The sequence below is a fragment of the Leuciscus leuciscus genome (genome assembly GCF_965113295.1).
Source record: "Leuciscus leuciscus genome assembly, chromosome: 24".
NCBI lineage: Eukaryota > Metazoa > Chordata > Actinopteri > Cypriniformes > Leuciscidae > Leuciscus > Leuciscus leuciscus.
In genome coordinates, this window is record NC_138723.1 from 25,602,328 (window position 1) to 25,627,567 (window position 25,240).

General features: G+C 43.4%; 1 long non-coding RNA gene across 1 annotated transcript; it reads left to right on the plus strand.

Moving 5' to 3' along the window:
• Positions 1-6,912: 6,912 nt before the first annotated feature.
• On the plus strand, positions 6,913-8,266 carry LOC309489271. Its single transcript, XR_014202375.1, has 3 exons — positions 6,913-7,022; positions 7,095-7,159; positions 7,231-8,266. It is a non-coding gene; the product is annotated as an uncharacterized lncRNA (long non-coding RNA).
• Positions 8,267-25,240: the final 16,974 nt, after the last annotated feature.

The following is a 25,240-nucleotide window of genomic DNA, read 5'->3' on the forward strand; positions in this document are numbered from 1 at the left end:
GATGACATGTATAGCAGCATGCGGTAAGGAACATTCTTCTGTTTATGATATATCATACAGCTAGACCTATAATAACGACAAGACATTTCCAAGCAATAGCCTATTAAGATCCACAAATACATGTAAAGAGTTTCAACAAAAATGTAGAAAACTCACAAATAAATAAAATGAGATTTGCAAATAAAAAAATATATTTACAAATGTGTTTTATGTCACAAACACAACTCTGCCTGGCATTTATTTGTGATCCGCTTTCTGTGCATTTGTAAATCGCTACACACATTTGTGAATCTCTTCTTGTGCATTTGTAAATCCCCTCACGCATCTGTGGATTTTAAAACACTTATAGCATTGATGTGCAGACAAATCAGTGGACTCCACCTACCGTTTACTCAAACCAATCAGATAACGGCCACATTGAGATGACCAATCGTAGCACGTTCTCGCAACCAATCACATTATACTTTACACTCGGGGCGGGAACTGAATCTGATTCATTTTGCAGATATTTGCACCTCTGAAAGGAGCGGGGCGCTTCATTCAAATTGAGCAGTTTGTGTGTGGTTAAAACACCCCGTTTCCAAAAGATTGTTGAAGTTTATTTTTCCATCAGGATAAATTTAGGATTACACACAAACATCATAGATCCCGAGCATCATATAACACCCTCTCTGACGCGACAGCACGTCAAAAGCAAATAGTGCCCCATTTTCTTCCCTGCTGCGTAGCAGTTTCAAATAATGTAAAACTAATATGTTTGCAATGTTAACACATTTTGCCCATGACGTCTGTTTTCTTACCTGTAGATATAAAGTGTCTGCATAATCTTCCTTATTGACTATAGTGCCGGTTATGAAAATGTATCATTCGTGATACTGTCTACACTGGACGTGTGCAGCGCAACATGATGATTCACTGACAGTAAACGGATGCCCGTTCTTCTTCTGAAGTAGGCTAATGATTTGCACATTCGCTCTGTCCAGTGTAGACAGGCTCGCACAGGGTAGACACGATGCAAGAAATGGCAAAACGGATGATTTTGTCTTTTAAAAGCACAATCGTGGTGACAAAAAGCGATATAAATATTATAGGACATCAATATTATGTTGAATACCAAATATGAGCCCAAATGGCCATCAGTGATGATGTAACAGTATGAGCCTCAGCAACAGCGTGTTCTATCCATAGACAGTAAAAGAAATGGACACAGTGACCCCATAGACTTCAACGGAGAAAAGTGAAGTCAATTAGAAGCTCTCACTTCCTGATGGTTGAGTGTACTGCGCAGACTCAAACTGAGCTTGACGACGTAGATGTGATGTGAGCAACCTGTCTGTCTTCTAGTAGCTGTGCCAAGAGAAATCTGAATCATTCCCTTCCGAATCTTGCAGAGACGGAGATTGTGAGTACGAGGTGTCCATGAGCTAGGAGCAGGAGCAACTTTTGCTAAGTATTCTGATTAATAATTTTGTCATTTTGCCTCCACGTCCCCCTGATTGCCCGCAAGCTTCTCCTCTTGTCTATACGGTAATCTCTCGCGTGGTTATGACGCAATCGTTAGCCTATTTTTACAAAAACTGCTTCTACGGGGCCAAAATGTAAGATACAAGGTAATGGAGCCTTTTATACATTTTCGTGTTTCTTTAGAAATAAATAATGGACAAATGGAGTCTTTAAATGCCTCAGATGTAAAGTTATTCGCTGTCAAAAGCTGCTTTCCGACCGGAGGAACCTTTTCACAGTTCCTAGAACTATTGGCTAAAGTACCCGGATGTTCCTGCGGTGCGAACACGCCGACTAGGAACGATTTTAGTGCTAGGAACTCCATTTGGAGGAACTAATTTAGCTCCTACTTCAGAGTAGGGTCTAAACCAGCACTATAGGAACTACCCGTGATGTTAGTGTACGCTGACCGAACGCACGCAAAACACCAGCACCTGCCATTTTTAAAACAGCTATGTAAACACACAGATTATATATTTACTACAGAAACTAACTATACAAACATGGAAAACAGTGATAGATGGGCCTCTAAACCTTTATGCTGAAGAGAAAATCCAATGCAACTTTGAGGGGACCAAGTCAAACATGATTATGTATTTCTGCTCAGCTAGCAACACTGGACATCAACCACACGGCATACGCTAATAACTTTTTTTTCATATTCTGTGTACTTTCTATAACAATTCTATCTAATAACATGTTAAACAGTACTGTTAGACTGATCGCTAACTACCCCTCCTACCAGTTCCTATGGCCACTTGGTCAGTGCGAACGCAAACAGCAAAACCAAGTTTGGGGGAGAGTAGTTCATAGAACTGTTTAGAAGTGGACAGTTCCTATAACTAAGTTCTTGTAACTACTTGGTCGGAAAGCGGCTAAAGTGACGCTAAAATGAATGGGAGTCAGTGGAATGCTAACAGCAGGTGATGGTCTGCTAATCAATGGCGGCCCCCGGGGAAGCTTCAGTTTCTTTTGCTTCTATTGGTGTCTGATCGATTGCTCCTGTCTGCCTCGCTGCCTGCTGTGAGTGTGTTTGCTTCGGTGCTGTAAGCTCCGTCTTAGCCTCGTATTTCCTTGTTTTGAACCATAATTTACTACAATTTCTAGTTGTTTATACTACTACTAAATACAGCTTAACCAACATCTCAGATTAACCTGACATCGCTAGCTTCCGTTACTACTAGCACAACACGCTAGTAATTCGCTAGCCTGTTAACGCGCCACCCGTGCGCTCAGCTATTTTTATTTATTTATTTTTCTCTCGCGCGCTCGCGCCTTTGAGTTCATAAAAGCTCAGGTGAGTAAGAATCACTCAACAAACACGGTGAGTAATGTCTTGTCCTGTTATTGTCACCTGCACTTCATGTCACATGTTTAGCATAGCCTTCTCTGTTGGCAATATAGGATTTATATGTGATAAATGCAAGGAGACAGTTAGGCTGACAGAGAAGATTTCAGAACTAGAAACACGCATCCAAACTTTAATTGAGGATAGTAAGAGTGCTAGAGCTTCAGATACTATTTTGGATGCGCGCATAGTGAACTCTTTACATGATTCGGTTCCAGCTGAATTAGTGCCTGCGCAGCCAGGCAAATGGGTGACAGTGAGGGATCGCTCTAGTCGCGGATCAAAAATCACTCTTCCGTTCCGATTACCATAACAAATCGATTTGCCCCGCTCAGTGAAAGATTGTGCCCTAGTTATTGGCGATTCTATTACACGGAACGTGAAAATAGAGACACCAACCACCATAGTCACATGTTTGCCGGGAGCCAGAGCGCCTGACATCAAAGCAAATTTAAAAGTGCTGGCTAATGCTAATCGTAAATTCTCTAAGATCATTATTCACGTCGGCACTAATGATGTTCGACTCCGCCAGTCGGAGATCACCAAAATTAATATTAAAGAGGTGTGTGAACTCGCAAGTACGATGTCAAGCACTGTAATTTGCTCTGACCCCCTTCCTGTTCGCAGGAGTGATGAGATAGTTAGTAGATTGTGTTCGCTTAACGGTTGGCTGTCTAAGTGGTGTCCACAACATAATATCGAATTTATAGACAATTGGAAAAGTTTTTGGGGCAAATCTGACCTGTTGAAAAGAGATGGTATTCATCCCTCCTGGGATGGTGCTGCTCTTCTCTCTAGTAATATGGCACATAGTCTTAGAGCTCAAACATGACAATCTGGGGCTCAGGTCAGGAAGCAGACAGACTGGCTAAACCGACCGTCTGCTAGCGGCTTCACGTCACGGGTCAGATAAATCCCATCACATAGAGCCTCTTTCACCTAGCTATCATCATATAGAGACTGTGTCTGTTCCCCGAACTTGGAAATCCAAAAAACGTTTAAACCCATCTAAGGTAAAAAATGTAATTGATGTTCAACAAATACAAAACAGCTATAACACAATCCCACAAGATGGCCGCCGCAGCACAGCAGTCCCGCTCGGAACATTGCAATTTTAACCACAAGTTTTTTAAACCTATAACTCGTTTAAAGACTGTTCAGTGTTTTACTATCCTTAATCCACCTAGAAATGTGACATTCACTGTCCTGCTAACACTCTGCATCCTCTCCTGCTTGTATCGTCATCTGTTTCTACCTAAGGAGAACGAAAGAGCTTACTTTCCAGTAGCTCGTAGCCAACTCCTTTTGTACTCTAAGTTTTTGGATGAAGGGCATTCACGAGTACAAGAAACACACAGGAGAGAAAACGGGACATGGAACATCCGGACTGCACTATTGCACTTTGTAGTAATGATTCTGCTGGCAGGGGATGTTGAATTAAATCCCGGACCGCAGGGGCTAGTGGCAGAGCCCGACGGGCTAGCGCCGACGACGCTGATGCCACCAGCTGTGTGGCTCGGGCTAGCGTCAAAACTACTACAACTTGCAGCGGACCTCAGGATACCACTGGAGCAATGCCAACATGCAGTGGTCCATGGACTAGATTTGGAGCTGTGTCAACCTGCAGTGGGATACGGGCTAGCATTGGAGCTACATCCACCTGCAGCAGGCTACGGGTTAGCTTTGAAGCTACATCCACCTGCAGCGGGCTACGGGCTAGTATTGGAACCACGTCCACCTGCGGTTGGAGGCGGGCTAGCATTGGAGCTTCCACCTCCGGCAGCGGGCCGCGGGCTAGCGTCTGAGCCACAAACGCCTGCAACTGGCGGCGGGTTAGCATCGGAGCTTCCACCTCCAGCGGCAGGCCACGGGCTGGCACCTGAACCACGAACGCCTGTAGCTGGTGGCGGGTTGGCATCGGAGCATTGGAGCATCCACCTCCATCGGAGCATCCACCTCCAGCGGCGGGCAGCGGACTGGCACCGGAGCTACGACCACGAGCAGCGGGGCTCATTGGACTAGCGACAGGGCTGATAAAACGTCCACCACCAAAACCGACAACTACTGAGGTATCAAATAGACAATTGCAAACTAAACTTTTACAAACTGTTAACCATGCGAAAATTCTATGGGACCCTGAAGCTAAACCAAAGGGGATTTTTGGTGGTCACATTAATATTAGAAGTCTTCCATCTAAAACGGAACAACTGGAAAAATTATTATATGACTCAAATCTGGACTACCTAGGGCTCACCGAAACATGGTTGAAAAAAAATACCCCTGCAGGTGCCTATACTATTCAAAATTATAATTTATTTAGAAGAGATAGATCACATAAAAAAGGAGGTGGTGTGCTGTTATATGTTAAAAGGAATATCCAATGCAAGCAGATGGTTCTTCCCGAAAATGGCTTGGAATGTGTGGGAGTTACGATTTGTCTATCCCCTGAAATGTCTTTTAATGTTATAGTATTATATAGGCCGCCTAACGAGAAGGATATGGGGCGCCGTTTGTAAAGCGGCTCACGCTGAAAATAAAAGCAACATTTTGTCACATTTAGCTTCAAACAATGTTTAAAAAACTGGTATGAATTTTTGACGGTCACTTTTTAGCACATTTACAACAATATTTGTCAACTTAGAGATATTTTAAATAGTTAAATCTAAATATTAAATGTTACACCTAAATATTAAATCTAAATGCTAAATCTAAATCTAAATGTTAAATCTAAATCTAAATCTAAATCTAAATGTTAAATCTAAATGTTAAATCTAAATCTAAATGTCAAAGTTAAATATTAAATCTAAATCTAAATGTTAAATCTAAATGTTAAATCTAAATCTAAATGTAAAATCTAAATGTTAAATCTAAATCCAAATGTTAAATCTAAATATTAAATCTAAATCTAAATGTTAAATCTAAATATTAAATCTAAATCTAAATCTAAATGTTAAATCTAAATATTAAATCTAAATCTAAATCTAAATGTTAAATCTAAATGTTAAATCTAAATGTTGAATCTAAATATTTAACTAATATGCAAATTTAGATTTGATAAATGATAAACGTTTAATTCAACATTTAGATTTAGATTTAACATTTAGATTTACATTTAGATTTAACATTTAGATTTAACATTTAGATTTAGATTTAATATTTAGATTTAACATTTAGATTTAGATTTAACATTTAGATTTAACATTTAGATTTAGATTTAACATTTAACATTTAGATTTAGCATTTAGATTTAACATTTAACATTGAAGTGTAACATTTAATATTTAGATTTAACTATTTAAAATATCTCTAAGTTGACAAATATTGTTGTAAATGTGCTAAAAAGTGACCGTCAAAATGTTGCTGTTATTTTCAGCGTGAGCCACTTTACAAACGGCGCCCCATAGAAGGATGCATTTTTCGATATGTTAAAAGTCTGTAGCAACAAGGAAACTATTCTCATGGGGGATTTTAACTTAAATTGGTTTGATAAAACATGTTCCAATAAGTTAAGGCATCTTGCCAAACAGTTTAATCTAACTCAAATGATAAAGAATCCAACTACAATAACTAGCTCCACTAAAACACTGCTAGATTTAATATTCACTAATAAGTCTGATCGTGTCAATAAAACCTATAATTTAATAACCGGTTTATCGGACCATAATCTAACATTAGTCTCTAGGAAACTCTCCAAGACCCGTTATAGAAATCAAAATAGAGAAAAGACCTATATATCACTTATTCCTAAGCGTGACATGGAGCTTTTGGATATTGAAATAAAAACTACTGTCCAAAATAGTTTAGTTTGTGGCCAAGACTGTGAGCAGGCCTGTAGTACTTTTAAAAATAAAATTACTCAAATTCTCTCTAAATACACTAAAAGGCAGCCGCGAAAATTTAAAAGTAAAAAAACCCTACCATGTGTGACCGGATGCTCTCCTCTTCATGTTGCTCACTTATATAAATGATTAAGTTAGAGTTTCCCGCCGTAACTTTCCCTTTAAGTGTTGGGACACGTCATTTCCGATCGGCCATAAATAGCCTCTTTCAGCCTGCTTGGACACGCTGCTTCCTGTTGACTCGGGGGTTCCCTTTCGCTTCCCACGTGCGGGCGATTCGAGTGTGGCGTTACGCCAGTGATTGCAGGTTTCTACAATGGCGATTGCCTCCGGTAAGCTCGTAATGCAGTAGCTTATGACAATTGTGGTTGGGTATTAATCTGACGAGTGGGTATGATGTTTAGCTTGTTGCAGGCATATGTAAACCCATTTATGCGTCGCTGCGGGATCAAAGTGAGATCAAATACGGGTAAGTCTGGGTTGAAGGAAGTTACGGGTGCTGCGTGTGTGGGCATTTATTTTGAAAGGAGGTGCTTACAGTTTGTTTCAGAGATATACAGACCAGTTTGCGTGACGGGATCAAAGCGAAACCGGAACATCTGAAAGTGGTTCGTTCCGAGCCATTGACTGACTTCGTCGTCGGGTAAGCTTTTCCTGATTGGGTCGAGACATTGGGTATTTTTGTGGGTACTAACCATTGTGTTTCCCCTTTAAGGCGGTTGAGATCTTTTGTGCAAATCTTTTGCTCTCTATTCAGAAGGCCTATTTAATGCGAGGAATCGCCGTTGTCCTACAGTTTATTTTTCCATTGCCTGTTTATCTTGATTAATAGTTATGGTTTGTGTCTTACGAGTGGAATGACGATGTTATAATTTGTTTTTGTTGTTGTTTTGTTTCTTTGTTGTGAAATGATTTGTTAGTGGGAGCTATTGTTCCCAGGCGAGTGTTTTGGTTTATTATTAATATTTTCCTGTGTTCATATTAATTTGATTTATTTGGAATTATTTCTTTATTGCGCAAGTGCGTGTTTGTGTGTGCGGGTGTGCTTGAGTGAGCGTGAGTTTCTTTTGCTAGACGCTGAGGGCTCGAGCCAGGAATCCTCCCTTTCGTTTTCTGCATATCGGTGATGGTTTGAGCACAGGGTGCGGTGTGCAGTGAGACGCACGGATTTTGTGTGCAGTGGTGAGAGTTACTCCATAGTGTGTGCGTGGAGGTACTACCTGTTCTTGAGTCCTCAGCCAAAGCTCTTGAATGTAGTGTTATTGTATGTTAATGTCATTGTGAGTGTTTGTTAAATGATCATGTTCCCTTTCCTGATCACATAAACGATCAGTTGGTGTGGCATGTCTCGTCTGGCACGCCCAGTTTATTTTAAATGAGTTTTTATTGTTAATAAAGAATTGTGTATGATATTCACGTCTCTGTTCTTCATTAGTGTAAACAACTTGCGTGCTTGATAAAGCATAATTATTCTCTGTGTGATATCAGAGTGGCGTTGTCGGTTATTAAAAAGCTCTATTTCATTTTGGTAATTGGGCCTTTAGTGCCCACCATTACTAAGCGCTTCTATTTCTCTCACCTCGCCACACATGGCTAAGTGAGAGGTTATGGCTTTTAATGAAAGATAGAGATGCTGCCCTAAAAAAGTATCTCAAGTCAAGGTTGGGGACTGACCAGTTGATTTTCAAAAGCCTGAGAAACAAAGTCACAGGACAGCTCAGAAGAGCTAAAGCAGACTTTTTCTTAGAAATAATTAAACAGGCTAAAGGGAATAGTAAAATGATATGGGAGAGTATTGACCATTTCTCTGGGAAAGAGCGGACTAAAAATGGATCTATCGAACTTAACATAAACATTGACAACAATGAAACACTCGCACCTGGAACGCAAGACACTGCAAAGGTCAGCTTAATGGTTGCCAACATGTTTAATGACTACTTCATCACTTCAATTCTGGAACTAAGTAAACCCTTAGAGCTGCGTTTAACACCATCTGCAGCCATTGTTGGAGCCACGGCCGCTGGTCCCACAGGAGGACCAAAACCCACTCTGGTGGAAGTACTGGACTTTGAATGTGTAAATGAAGGCAAGGTCAACAAAGTTATTACATCACTCTCTAACTTGAGAGCAAAGGACTCATGGGGACTTGATTCGCTGTTATTAAAAAAATATAAAGAGGACTTTGCAGAACCAATTGCGCACATAATTAATCAATCGTTTACAGAGTGTGTATTCCCTTCATCCTGTAAGACTGCAATTGTCACGCCCATTTTTAAATCAGGAAACAAAGGACATTAAGAATTATAGACCCATCAGTATACTCCCTGCAGTTTCTAAAGTTATTGAAAAAATTGTCGCCGAACAGCTGATTGAGCACCTCGACAATGGAAATATGTTACACCCCATGCAATTTGGCTTCCGACGCAAACACTTGCTTGTTGTTATTTCCTCGAGGTGATCAAATCCAGTCTGGAGAAGGGAGGGGTGGTTGGGGCCGTTTTTCTGGATCTACGTAAGGCATTCGACACTGTTAACCACTCAGTGCTGCTGACAAAACTGTGGAATTTCAATCTCGCCTCAAACACTATTAGTTGGCTTCAAACATACCTAGCAGGCCGTTACCAGTGCGTAAGAATAAATAATAAAACTTCATCGTTCAAATCCTGTACTACAGGGGTACCCCAGGGGTCTATTCTGGGGCCATTGCTCTTCAGTTTGTACATCAATGACCTACCTTTCATCTGTGATGACGTGGAAATCTTGATGTACGCTGATGACACTGTTTTATATACTCATGGTTCCAATGTTAATTCTGTAGCTGCTAAACTATCTGTGGCAATGAACAAAGCAACAGAGTGGATGAACAAGTCCTGCCTTACACTGAATACAGAGAAAACGGTCACAATGTATTTTTCAAACAAAAGAATTCAAAGTGCTCTCCCCAATATCTATGTGGATAGTTACATGATCAAAAATGTGGAAGAAGTTAAATACCTAGGTGTGATCTTGGACCCTATACTAAATTTTAAAAACCATGTTAAAAGGGTATGCCGTGTTTTAAAATTTAACATCGCTAATTTCCAGCACATCAGAAGCTCTTTATCACTGGAAGCAGCAAAATCGTATTTCCAGGCAATGATTATATCGCATATATTGTACTGTATGTCATCATGGTCTCAAGCCAAACAAACCGTTTTAAACCCCCTTAGATCATTACATAATCAGGCCTTGAAAATCCTCGATAAAAAGCCTCGGCGGTACCACCACTGCAATATACTTGAAAAGTACAGTATACTAAGCTTTGACAACCTGATCAGGTATTCTGATATCCGTTTGGTTCACAAAATCCTTAATGATGCTGCCCCACCCCCTTTAAAAACATATGTACAGCTACGCTCTGAACTAACAAACAGAGCGTTGAGGTCTGTATCTAGGGGTGGATTGCAATGTTCCCAAAAGAAAGTCTGCCTTCTCTCAATCTGCCTTTTCCTATAAAGCCATCAAAGAATGGAATGGGCTTCCAGACAATCTAAAGAACAATGCAGATTTTCACAGCTTCTCACGGGCAGTTAAAGACTGGCTTTTAGACCACCAGTCCTGCTCACACTAAAAGCACCAGACGGGTATCCGGACATCAGATGATACCCTTGTGGGTACCATTTGATGGCTTTTACACTGTATTGTGTTTTGTGTGTTATAAGAAAGAAAAAATAAAACTGTTGCACTCCATATATTTAGCACATTTAGCATAACATTGCAACTAGCTAATTTTGCACACAAATTGGTAATTTGCACTTTATATATTGTACCTTCTTAGTAAACTGCCTTTTTATATTGTATTAACCGTCTTTGTTAATTGCCTTTGTTATGTAATTTTAACTCTGTTATGTACTTTTAATTGTGTAGGACTACAGATGGAAATTAGCATAGTGCTAAATCTGGTGCAGCCATCTTTTTAATGTAACTGCACATTGTCCTGATATAAATAAACTAAACTAAATAATACAGATGAGCAAATGCTAAAGCTTGGGTTGCTGAATATTCGATCGCTTACTTCAAAAGCACTCATTGTTAATGATATGATTTCAGATAATAACCTAGATGTACTGTGTTTGACAGAAACCTGGCTAAAACCAAACGATTACATTACTTTAAATGAGTCCACCCCGCAAGATTACTGTTATAAACATGAGCCTCGTCTGAAACGCAAAGGGGGAGGAGTTGCTGTAATCTATAGTAATATTTTCAAAATCACTAAGAAATCAAGTTTTAAATATAATTATTTTGAAGTGTTAGTACTTAATGTAAAAATATATAGTATAAATGATAAATCACTTGAGATTTGTGCTGGCTACTGTATACAGGCCACCAGGGCACCATAAAGATTTTATCAAAGAATTTGCGGACTTTCTATCATAATTAATATTGACTGCAGATAAAGTACTAATTGTTGGTGATTTTAATATACACATCGATAATGAAAAATAGAGATGCACCGATTACAATTTTCTGGGCCGATTCCGATTTCCGATTTTTCATTAAGTTTGACCTGCCGATACCGATTTTAGCCGATTCCGATTTCATTTTTTCTAACCACTTTACAGCACACACAAATATTTATTTTATATCTTCTCTGTAATGGAACATTTTACAATTTGCATAGTACATATTTTTTTTAACAGATAAACGCTATAAAATAGAACTATAGAAATGACTCCAGGTGTGGGTAATTCACACACAAGTGCAGTGTTATGGAAGAACCATTTCCTTTTCACATTCAATATCCAATATTTTTTTTTATATATGTATTTAGCGAACTAAACATCTTTATGAAAACAGGGAATGGCAATAAAATAATATATAAATAAAAAATTAAATAAATATAGCCTTGCAGTATAAAAATATTTCTCAAAGCACACACACACAGGCCTATTGCAATCACTTGTACTAACTGAATAATAAAACAAGTTTAAATGGGTACATTTTATATAAATATTAGTCTTCATTTACTTTTCTGACATAGCCTACTCCAGTTCTTGTTAAAACACGCAAATTCTGTGCATTTTGGGCACTTTTTTGTGAAACCCTATTTAGGCTATTTTGTCCATCAAAAGTGTGCTTTCCCTTTAATTGAGCGTGAGCAGTGCAGCAAATAGACTCGGCGCCGCTTCACTGCTCGCGACGCTCCTGCTTGACGCTCACGCGCTGCTCCTGCTCCCGTTGTGAATGCACTCACTGATTAACATGCACGGCGCAAAAAAAATACGCGTTTGCGGTCTGAACGGACGTAATTCACGAGGTTTCCTACATGTGAGTTCCGTGTGCACGTGTGATGCTGATGTTGCGCGATGTTAATCATGCGGCGCCCGAGTGCATTTGACCAGCATAAAATCGGCATTTGTCGGACTGACCGGCCGGTCGCCGGTCACGGCCGATCACGTGAAAATCGGCCAATTCCGATCACCAGCCGATCAATCGGTGCATCTCTAATGAAAAAGATGCATTGGGATTGGCATTTAAAGACATTGTAAACTCAATTGGAGTTAGACAACACGTGTCAGGACCTACTCATCGTCGTAATCATAATCTAGATCTAATATTATCACATGGAATAGATGTTGATGCCGTTGAAATTCTGCAGCAGAGCGATGACATCTCAGATCATTATCTAGTCTCGTGTAAACTTCATTTAGCCAAGGCTGCAAAGCCGACTCCGTGTTTCAAATATGTTAGACCTATCACTTCTGCCACTAAAGATTGCTTTATTAATAATCTTCCTAATCAGTTTCACCATCTCAGCATCCCAGATAGCTTAGAAGAACTCGATATTGCAACAGAAACTTTTAACTCTCTCTTTTCCAGCACTTTAGGCACAGTTGCTCCGTTGCGCTTAAAGAAGATTAAAGAAAATAGTCCAACGCCGTGGTACAACGAGCACACTCAGGCCCTTAAGAGAGCAGCCAGAAAAATGGAGCGCAACTGGAAGAAAACAAAACTAGAGGTGTTTCGCATTTCATGGAAAGAGAGCTCGATTGCTTACAGAGAGGCCTTAAAAGCTGCTAGATCTGCTTATTTTTCAAACCTATTAGAAGAAAATAAACATAATCCTAGGTATTTATTTGAAACGGTGGCTAAACTCTCGAAAAAGAAAGCTTCAAGCACCGAAGTTTCCAAGCAACACAGCAGTAATGACTTTATGAACTTCTTCACTTCTAAGATTGATAATATCAGGGAGAAAATTATAACTATGCAACCATCTACTACAGTATCGCATCAGGCAGTGCATTGTAGTCTCCCGGAGGAAAAATTTTATTCGTTCGTTGCTATAGAAGAGGAAGAATTTACTAAACTCGTTAAATCATCTAAATCTACAACATGTATGTTAGACCCTATACCGACTAAGCTACTGAAAGAAATACTTCCAGAGGTCATAGATCCTCTTCTTAACATCATTAATTCATCTTTGTCTCTAGGATACGTACCAAAAACCTTTAAGTTGGCTATGATTAAACCGCTTGTTAAAAAAACGCAACTTGATCCTACAGAATTAGTCAATTACAGGCCGATCTCGAATCTACCTTTTCTGTCAAAGATATTAGAAAAAGCAGTATCTTCACAACTGTGTTCCTTTCTTGAAAGAAATGATATCTGCAAGGATTTTCAGTCAGGATTTAGACCGTACCATAGTACCGAGACTGCTCTCATTAGAGTCACAAATGATTTGCTCTTATCATCCGATCGTGGTTGTGTGTCTCTCTATTAGTGTTACTCGATCTTAGTGCTGCATTTGATACTATCGACCACAACATTCTTTTAAATAGACTCGAAAATTATGTTGGCATTAGTGGAATTGCACTAGCATGGTTTAAATCATACTTATCTGACCGTTATCAGTTTGTAGCAGTAAATGAAGAGATGTCTCATCGATCACAAGTTCAGTATGGCGTACCACAAGGCTCAGTACTAGGACCGCTGCTGTTCACTCTGTACATGCTACCATTAGGAGATATCATTAGGAAACATGGCATTAGCTTTCACTATTATGCCGACGATACTCAGCTCTATATTTCTTCAAAACCTAACGAACCAATTCACAAAATTAACGGAATGCATAGCGGATATAAAAAATTGGATGACTCGTAATTTCCTACTTCTAAATTCTGAAAAAACAGAGTTTCTAATTATTGGACAAAAAACTTCCTCACGTAATAACCTAGAATACTGTCTGACACTTGATGGCTGCTCTGTTAAGTCTTCGTCGTCGGTTAGGAACCTGGGTGCGCTCTTTGATACCAATCTTTCATTTGAAAGTCACGTGTCCAGTATCTGTAAAACTGTATTTTTCCATCTTAAAAATATATCTAAATTACGTCATATGCTCTCATTGACAAATGCGGAACAATTAGTTCATGCGTTCATGACCTCAAGGCTAGATTATTGTAATGCTCTACTGGGTGGTTGCCCTGCACGCTTAATAAACAAACTACAGCTAGTTCAAAACGCAGCAGCTCGAGTTCTTACCAGAACCAGGAAGTATGACCATATTAGCCCGGTTCTGTCAAAACTGCACTGGCTCCCTATTAAACATCACATCAATTTTAAAATATTGCTGATCACGTACAAAGCACTAAATGGTTTAGCTCCGCAGTACTTGAGCGAGCTCTTAACGCATTATAGTCCTTCACGTCTATTGCGATCTCAAAATTCCGGCCAGTTGATAATACCTAGAATATCAAAATCGACTGCTGGCGGTAGATCCGGGAAGCAGACACACTCTGTCAGTTCAAAGCTAGACTAAAAACACATCTCTTTGACCTAGCTTTCACATAATACATTATAGACTTCTATAATTCAATGTTAGGCTGCATAGATTAGGTCAGCTGGAACCGGGAACACTTCCCATAAATCCTGATGTACTCGTTACATCATAAGAAGAGTGGCATCTACGCTAATTTTAGTGTATTTGTTTATCCCAAGTTTTTCCCGCAGCCTGCCGGATCCAGGCCGTATCCAGATCTGATGAAGGACCTTCGCCTGGACCCGATGACAACGCAGTGCTGAAGTGCCAACTAGTCTCTCCCTATGGAGGATCCCTTTACCACTCTACAGATAAAGCGTTGTCGGGAAACTCAATTCGCGTATCTACCCCGAATTGATCAAATAAAATACAATTCTGTATAAAAAATTATAAGGAAACACCAGTACTTTGTTTAGGCTTGGTTTGTAGGGAATTACAAACCTGCGTACATATATTCAAACGCACATAACTATAGAACCAATTCTTAATGCGCATGTGAACGCCATCAGCGTTTCTCACAGGTTCGCGTTTAAAGTCTATGTAGAGAGAATTGTGTCATCTTAGCGGCCCCTAATTTAATAACAAATGATTGTTGCGACGGAAGCGAATCAATCATAACTAACCTTAGCTGGAAAATAACCGCTATAAAGCCAAAACAATCTCTGTTACCATAAATTATACGTTTATCTCTGTAAAGCTGCTTTGAAACAATCTACATTGTTAAAAGCGCTATATAAATGAAGATGACTTGACTTGACTTCCGGCTGATGGATTACCCCCTTGGTTCTATCTTGAATAACGTGATGCTTACATAACCCGTCGTTCCCATGACAGAGACGTAAGCGCCGTTCCTCTGGTATTTTCAAAAGCTCATAAAATGTGTCTTGACTTGATACACAGTCTTGGTCTAACTCTAGCGAAATGCACATTTTAAACCTATTTTTCTGTAGCAATTTTATAGGCCTTAGCCTTACACTTTCTATTTGAGCTAATGCAGATGAACGAGCAAAGTTATTTCAGGGCAAGACCACCCTGATTGTAAAACCAAACGTGATTGAGTAAACGGTGGGTAGAATCCACTTAAGTGTTTCAAAATCCACAGATGCGTGAGGGGATTTACAAATGCACAAGAAGAGATTCACAAATATGTGCAGCAATTTACAAATGCACAGAAAGCAGTTCACAAATAAATGCCAGGCAGAGTTGTGTTTGTGACATAAAACACATTTGTAAAAAATATATATATATGTGCAAATCTCATTTTATTTATTTGCGAGTTTTATAAACTCTTTACAATTATTTGTGGATCTTAATCTATTTACTTGTGAATTTGATACATTTTTGTGAATCTCTTTACATTTGTTTGTGAATCTCATTCTATTTATTTGGAATAATGCAACAATCCTAACCCCATATAATTGAGCTGCTGCTCCCCGCCCCCGTTCAGAAGACGGCCGATCCTTTACACAAGCTTCAGATACTCTGGCAATAACAAAACACGGGGAAATCACGAATCTCAGAAATAACCAGTAGCGAGTACATTCTTACGGAGAGACTCAGGAAGATGTTGCAACTTTTAGACGCACCTGGACGTTTCTGAATGGTTAGTGGATACATTTATGTAGTTGTTGTGGAGTTACAGTGATTCATCTCATCGACTTGGTTGTAACGTGATGTTTAACTTTTACACAAGTTGACACAGTTCCCTGATATCTTTATAAGACAACTGTGACATTTTTTTGTCAAATAGTGTTCTGTGCTCGTCTGTGCAGCCAACAACAGAACAGTTTGCATGCTTTGCTCGAACTTCTGCCATTGTGTTAGAACTGGTTACGCTTGCGAAAACCAAAGGGCGGCGCCGTGGATAGAAACATGCAGATTAAGGGGCGGTAATATTATAATAAGATCCCCTTCTTATGTCAGAAGGAGATATATACAGAAGTACCATAATGTTTCCACCTCCGTGCTTAACTGTAGGGATGGTGTTCTTGGGGTCATAGTCAGCATTTCTCTTCCTCCAAACACGACGAGTTGAGCTGATGCCAAATAGCTCAATTTTGGTCTTATCTGACCACAGCACTTTATCCCAAGCCTTCTCGGAATCATTTAGATGTTCATTGGCAAACTTCAGACAGGCCTGTACATGTGCCTTCTTGAGCAGGGGGACCTTGCGGGCGCTGCAGAATTTCAATCCATTGTGGCGTAGCGTGTTACCAAATGGTTTGCTTGGTGACTGTGATCGCAACTGCCTTGAGATCATTAACAAGCTCCTCCCGTGTAGTTCTGGGCTGATCCCTCACCTTTTAATGATCAACCTTACCCCATTAGGGCGAGATCTTGCATTGAGGTCCAGACCGAGGGCGATTGATGGTTATTTTGTATTTTTTCCATTTCCGAATAATGGCACCAACAGTTGTCTCCTTCTCACCAAGCTTCTTGCTGATGGTCTTGTAGCCCATTGCAGTGTAGCGTCTGGATCAAATCACGATGACTTGTCATTTTAAGATTCAGAAAGCTTTTAACTTTTTTTGACTCATTTCATGTAAATCACAGCTTAGCGCCGATGAGTCTGGACTGAATTGCTTCTTCTGACACGTTTGTGACTTTGTAGAAATTGAACAGGAACACCTCCGAAGCTCGTCGTGGGGTTCAAATAGATCACTATCAATTTCAAACCCCCCTCTCATGGTACTCCAAGTCCAGGTGGCCAGGAAAAGCCCTCTCCGAGATGCCCAATGCACACACACACAAACGTCCTTTGTATCTAACTCAGAATATAAATAATTCTGAAATGTATTTGATATATTCCTGTATGCATGCATGCATGTTTTCCCCTTTATATTAGCCTAGTTATGACTTCCTAGTTGTGCTAGCTGAACTCTAAGTGCTTATTTTAAAGAATAAGGATGTATCTCTAGCAGAATGCGGCGTCCTGTTACAGGACCCCTTTGAGACTGATAAGAGTTTTACAACCCCAAAAGGAATTTGCAGAGGGCTGTGACAGCTCACTCAATTCTTGTTGAGGATTTTAAATAAACCATGTTAATCCTATATATTCTATATATAACCACTTGAGAAATATATCTAAACATGTATCTAATTTTCTCATCTAATGATTTTCCTTCTATGTGGTTTGGCCTTTGTATTCTTGTAAACTTTTGGGATTAATGTTTCAGACTTTTTTTTTTACATACTATGGTTTACCAAAATCATATGTGTGGCATGTTTAGCCTCTATAAACTCAAATCTTCGTCCCCCATTTGTTAATTTACATCACATTTTGCTAACTTTGACACATTAGTATTATAAGCATCTTAAAGATTCTTGTGTTAAACATCCAATCAAATTACATGTTCAGAGGCCTACTCGAACAATGGGTCATAAAGAAATTTCCCTCCAAAGGAAAACAGTTCTCTTACGAGAGGTCTCTCGTACTGCGTAAGATATCTTACGCTAGGGGAAAATCCTTTTCCGCGAGATATTGAAGCCAAAAATTATCCTTAATTTTGTAATAATGCAAAACGCGTTGCAGCAGCAATGCAGACATAGGCGAGACAGCTCGCGCGCCTATTGGCTGCTCTGCGACAACTGCAGCAGCCTATCGAGCGAGGCCTGGCGTGACGTCAGACCCAATCAGGGCACTTCGCGCCCGCTGCGTCACGTCCCGCCGAAATGGGCGTGGTCTAGGCCTATAAATATCGCTCGCAGGCAGCTATTATCTGATTTTTCATCCTTCAAGCGAAGCACACGCATCGCTGGAGCTGGATTAGAAGCCGCGCCGTCTGACAGAGAGCACCTTCAGCGGGACGAGTCACTGAAGTCGCTGGCCGCGCCGCCTTCCTTGCCTTCCTGCTGCGCTTTCCGGCATTATATCCTTTCTCTGCTACTGTGTTTATGTATGTGTGTGTGCTCGCCGCCGCGACACACACTCCCATTGCACTAAAAGAGCTGGGCGTCTTTTTCAAGACGCCCCTTTTCCTGATCACGCAGCTCTCGCACTCGCTGACGGCGACTGCCCTCACTGCGAGTTAGGTACTGCCTATGGTGACTCTGAGGACTCACCTGGCATCCTTCTCCGAGACTGCTCCTCCAACCCCCCCCCCCCCCCCCCCAACCCGCAAAGCTTGCCAGTTCGCCCGCTTGCCTTGCCTGCTTGGGGGACGATACCTGTTCTCCCTCTGTTCGAGCCGCGCACACCGCGCCGCTCACAGAGGATGTCAGGAGCGGGCGGTCACGGGGCTAGCTTTCTCTCTCCCTCTGTTCAAGCCGCGCAAACTGCGCCGCTCACAAGGGAGGCTGGAAGCGGACGGTCGGGGTTAGTTTTTCTTTACGTTATAAGAAAGCTACCCTGCCTTCTGCGCCCCATTCATGCGTCACTCACCGGCGAAAGGAGAAAGATGTGTTTTTTAGTCCCTCCGAGGATGGACTGACCTTCAATTTCTCATACATATTCCCAGTTCCCTGATCATGCGACTGGAAATATCAATATTGCAGCAGGCGAGCCTGTTTTAATACAAGCGCGCCTGCAAGCATACGCCGAAGAAAGCATGTGACGCTCTTATATGCTCGTGCATCCGAAAACCTTTGCGTTCCCCCCTGTGGCTCAGTGGCGGAATCATTGGTTTTTCTCACGAGAGACCGGAGTTCGAATCCCGGTCTAGCGGCAGTTAAAATTATGCCGCCAATGCTTCGCTCTGTCAGTTCCCTGAAAAGCGACTGCAGACGTGCATTTTGCAGCCAACGAGCGCGTTGCACAACCCGCTCGCCTGCACCCAAACACCGTTTCTATGGTTTCCGTGCGTCACTGGCGAAAGGAGAAAAGAGCGTTTTCTGGTCCCCCCGCGGACGGACCGACCTCCTCTTTCTCGTACATTTCTCATTCCCCTCTGAAGTGCCTGCAAACAAACGCCAGCACGTTGACGCTCTCTTATAATACTCGCGCTAACTGAGTTACAATGTGTCTCCCCCTGTGGCCCAGTGGCAGACTCTCAGGTTTTTGCACGCGAGAGACCCGCGAGAGACCCGCGTTCGATCCCCGGGTCTACCGGCAGATAAAATTATGCCGTCAATGCTCGCTCTGTCAGTTCCCTGAAAAGGCGACTGCAGATGTGTATTTTGCAGCCAACGAGCGCGTTGTACAACCCGCTCGCCTGCACCCAAACACCGTTTCTATGGTGTTCCGTGCGTCACTGGCGTAAGGAAAAAAGGGAGTTTTTCTGGTCCCGCTGCGGACGGACCAACCTCCTTTTTCCTATACATTTCCCATTCCCCTCTGGAATTCAGGCGACTGGAAATGTCAATATTGCTGTGAACAAGCCTGTTGTAATGCACGCAGGCCTGCAATAAACGCCAGCATGTTGACGCTCTCTGTTTCTATGGCAACTTCTCGCTCGTTCAGTTCCAGTAAATGTGACTGTTCCAGTGTATCCTGCAGTAAACAAGTCGGTTCTGTCACCCGCTTGCCTGCACACAAACGCCGTTTTTACGGCTACCCAGATAAATCCCATAAGTGTGTATTTTTCTGGTGTCCCGGCCACGGCCGATGGTGCTTTATGTGTAAGAAGAATGCCCACTGCCCAGTGCCCATCTCTACACACAAGCACAGCCCGTCACACAGGGCTCGCGCACATGAATCGGCTCAGACCGATTGCGCTTCAAACATGGTGAATGTGCCCACTAACACCACGTTATGCATGTCTCACGGTTTCTGTAAAAACGAAACCAACGTGCACTCGCTTCACGCAAGCGAACGATGCTTTCGGTGTGATAAATGTGCCCGCTGTCCCGCGCCCACATCCACACATAGACATGACAGTTCCCACGGGAACCGCCCAGCCCTCCCCCTCGCGGTTAACCACCGCAGAGGAGTCGAGCGCGGGCAATCTGCCCGCTGTCATCAGCGCGCCCCATGCCTCAAATGTCACGAGCGACACGCTTGTGTTACAGCACACCGAAGCTTCCCCATCGCTGAGCGAGCGGAGCGCGCTTCGTATTCGACCCCTAGCTATCCATGCAGACGCATGGGCAAAGCTACCCGGGGTTTTCGAAGTGGGTGCTGAACATTATAGAAAGAGGCTATTCGCTGCAGTTTCGCCGACGCCCTCGCCGCTATGTGGCGCGCGTCGAGACCACGGTAAAAACAGAAGTAGCACATCTACTTCGAGCCGAAGTGACGAAACTATTGAGCAAAGGGGCCATAGAACCTCTCTCTCAAGATCAGAGCGAGGGAGGGCTATACAGCAGATACTTCCTGGTACCGAAAAAAGACGGGGGTCTCAGACCCATACTAGATCTAAGGCAACTGAACAAAGTGCTTGTGAAGCGACAGTTCAGGATGCTCACGACCAGGCAAATCCTTGTGCAAATTCGCCAAGGAGATTGGTTTGTGTCAATAGATCTGAAAGACGCGTATTTTCAAATACAGATAGCGTCACGTCACAGGCGATATTTGAGATTCGCCTTCGAGGGCCAGGCATATCAGTACACAGTCCTGCCGTTCGGTTTGTCCCTAGCACCCCGTACATTTACGAAGTGCATGTATGCGGCGCTCGCACCCCTCAGAATGAGAGGCATGCGAGTGCTGAACTATTTGAACGATTGGCTGATTCTAGCGCAATCTCGCGCAGTGCTCATAGAACACACGACCATTTTACTCGATCACCTCGAGGATTTGGGTCTGAGTGTCAATTGGGCAAAGAGCTCCCTGTCACCCAGTCAGAAAATATCTTTCCTGGGCACAGAACTGAACTCACTATCCATGATAGCGCGACTATCACAACAGCGCGCGGTAGACATTTGACGCACAGCGAACTCTTTTCGCTGCGGCGCGTCTGTCCCGCTCAAGAAATTTCAGAAGATGCTAGGTCTCATGGCCTCAGCATCGTCAGTGCTCCAGCTGGGTCTGCTCCGCATGCGCCCGCTGCAGTTTTGGCTGAAAGCGCGAGTCCCACGCGAAGCGTGGGCACCCGGTTTGCTTCGCCTCAGGGTCAATCAGAAATGCGTTACAGCTCTGAAACCCTGGAAAGCGAACGACTGGTACCAATCAGGTGTAAGCCTGGGGACTTCCTCGAGGGTGAAAGTGGTGTCCACGGACGCGTCCACCTCGAGATGGGGAGCGCTGCTCGAGGGCAGACCGTTCTTCGGCCAGTGGTCAGAACGGGAGAAGCTCCTGCACATAAACTGCCTCGAAATGCTGGCAGTAGACAACGCGCTGACGCGTTTTTGTCCCCAAATAAATGGTCACCACGTCTTGGTCCGTTCGGACAACATGTCTGTGGTGTCCTACATAAATCGCCAGGGCGGCATAAGATCCGAGAAACTGTACAGGCTGGCAGAACGCCTCCTGGTATGGGCTCAGTGCAACCTGCGCTCGCTCAGAGCAGCGCACGTGCCAGGGATCTTGAATTTAGGACCGGACAGACTGTCCAGGAACAATGTTCCGGCAGGCGAATGGTCTCTACACCCACAGACAGTCCAACTGCTGTGGAAGAAATTCGGCAGAGCGGAAGTGGACCTGTTTGCGTCTCAAGAAAACGCTCATTGTCAAGAATTTTTCTCCAAGAGCAGGAGCGCCCTGGCCCATGTGTGGCCCCGCCGCCCGCTCTATGCTTTTCCCCCCGTCTCTCTCCTGCCTCAGGTGATAGAACGGATCAGGGAAGAAGGATGCTCAGTACTGCTGGTAGCACCGTTCTGGAAAAACCAACCTTGGTTCCCAGCCGTGATGCAGTTAGCAAGTACTGCCCCGTGGCCAGTACCAGTGACGAGAGATCTCCTCTCACAGGCCCGCGGCTCGATCTGGCATCCTCACCCGGAACTATGGTCCCTTCATGTCTGGGCCATCAACGGGTACATGTTGGACTCCCTAAAGGAGTATTAAACACGATCACGCAGGCTAGAGCTCCGTCTACAAGACGACTCTATTCTTCGAAATGGTCAGTGTTTTCGGGCTGGTGCACAGCCCGTGGTGTGTCACCCACAAATTGTGATTTGACGGAGGTGCTTTCCTTCCTACAAGAGCTGTTGGATGGGGGCAGGGCCCCCTCCACGCTCAAAGTTTATGTGGCGGCTATAGCAGCGTTCTCAGAAACAACGCTTGGTCAGTCAATAGGAAGGAACGATTTAGTCATCCGCTTCCTTAAAGGAGCTAAGAGACTGAATCCTCCCAGACCTCCCTCAGTCCCCGTATGGGACCTTTCTACGGTTCTGGAAGCCATGAAAGGTGCGCCATTTGAGCCTTTACAGTCAATCGATTTGAAACACCTGTCTTTCAAAACGGTGTTTTTGCTGGCTCTCGCTTCGGTGAAGCGCATAGGGGATCTGCACGCGCTCTCTGTGAGCGCGGCGTGCATGGAGTTTGGGCCCAATGACTCAAAAGTTATACTCAAACCTAAGCACGGTTATGTTCCAAAATCCCTCAACACACCGTTTAGGGCGCAGATTATCTCTCTGTCAGCCCTACCGGTCCCTGATGAGGAAAGAGACGCGAGCCTCCTTTGCCCAGTCAGGGCATTACGAGCTTATGTGTCTCGCTCGTCTGTTTTCAGACAGACGGAACAGCTCTTTGTTTCGTTTAGCGGACGTTCTAAGGGACTAGCCGCGTCGAAACAGAGCCTATCCAGATGGATAGTTGATGCTATAGCGCTGGCATACGCCTCCAAGGGCATGCAGTGCCCTTTGGGTGTCAGAGCGCATTCCACAAGAGGCATGGCCTCTTCGTGGGCTTGGTCAAGTGGGATTGCCTTGCAAGATATTTGTATGGCGGCAGGCTGGGCCTCCCCGTCTACATTTATAAGGTTTTATAACCTAGAGGTTCCCGCCCTGCAGGCCAGGCTGCTGTCGGTCTAAACTACCAATATTATCTGACCTGATGCGTTCAGCTCAGAATGCTGCGTTTACTGAGCACAGCTCAATTTTCGACAGTTTAAAGCTGGGCAAACTGTGTAAGACCCACATTTTTTCCCATCAGTTCAGGCCGTACCCCGCCCTGTCTGTATGATGAAATTTGCGTCCCTTCGACGCTACTTTATGTGGAAAAGTGAGGCTACACCCCTCCTTCTTCCCGGACTCTCTGTGAGTTCACTGAGTGATTGTGCACTATATGTACCCCGGGCTTTCGCCCTTGGGTCTTTGGTGTCAGATCTCAGCATGCACGGCGTTTTACACTGGGTCCCCTAGCGTAAGATATCTTACGCAGTACGAGAGACCTCTCGTAAGAGAACGTACTCGGTTACTAACGTAACCTCGGTTCTCTCTAGAAGAGGGAACGAGTACTGCGTATCTTGCCGTGCATGCACACGCTCTGGTTGCTTCGATGATGAAAAACCAGATAATAGCTGCCTGCGAGCGATATTTATAGGCCTAGACCACGCCCATTTCGGCGGGACGTGACGCAGCGGGCGCGAAGTGCCCTGATTGGGTCTGACGTCACGCCAGGCCTCGCTCGATAGGCTGCTGCAGTTGCCGCAGAGCAGCCAATAGGCGCGCGAGCTGTCTCGCCTATGTCTGCATTGCTGCTGCAACGCGTTTTGCATTATTACAAAATTAAGGATAATTTTTGGCTTCAATATCTCGCGGAAAAGGATTTTCCCCTAGCGTAAGATATCTTACGCAGTACTCGTTCCCTCTTCTAGAGAGAACCGAGGTTACGTTAGTAACCGAGTACGTTCTCATTGGCTTACACACATACCGTATTTTCCGCACTATAAGGCGCACTTAAAAGCCTTTCATTTTTTCAAAAAACGACAGTGCGCCTTATAATCCGGAGCGCCTTATATATGGATCTGGCGCCTTATATTAATGTCTGTAAAACAACCGCTGACTTAAACCTTTTGTTTATACTTTCGCCTGCCACCGGAGCGCGAGCCTCCGCTGACTGCGCGCGCACCTACCCAAACAGACGAGGCATTTATACTTGACGCAACTGTTTTGTTTTAGACTGAACACCAGACCATACAACTGATTTAGACGCGCAAACTGGGTGCCGGTGTGATGAGATGTACTAATATCCGTCTGCTCGGGCAGATTCGGCTCAAAGTCGTGCATCTTCGGATGCAGAGGCGCGCGCGCTGTCACAATGACGTCATTTTGCCGCGCGCGCGCCTCCGCATCCGAAGATGCACGACTTTGAGCCGAATCTGCCCGAGCAGACGGATATTAGTTTTTTATTACCTTCGCGCTCACGCGGACGCGTCGAGTATAAACAAGGTTTTACAGCTCAGCCACTTGTTTTTTCATATTTTTTTGCAAGTGGTAGATCTTGGTTTACATTTGGACTTTGGATGTGATCTTAGGCTTGAAAAGGTTGGTGACCACTGCATAACGCAAACCCAGTCAAACGTTTGACTGCAGTATCTTCTATTCTATGCGCCTTATAATCCGGTGCGCCCTATATATGAAAATAGTTCTAAAATAGGCCATTCATTGAAGGTGCGCCTTATAATCCGGTGCGCCTTATAGTGCGGAAAATACGGTACATCAGGAAGTGAGAAGCAGGGTTGCCAGGTTGGGCGGTTTTGCAATCTATTTTGCGGGCAAAATGGGTTTGGGCGGGTGGATAAAAATTGGGCTGGTTTCGGATCAGTTCGGCACACCCACTACAACTCTGGCTGACGTGCCCCCTAACCTCGCTCATAACAGACACTCCCTCCCAGAGATGGGTGACTCGAGTCACATGACTTGACTTGAGTCAGACTCGAGTCGCAAATTTAAGGACTTGAGACTTGCTTGACTAAATTAAGAAAATGACTCGACTTG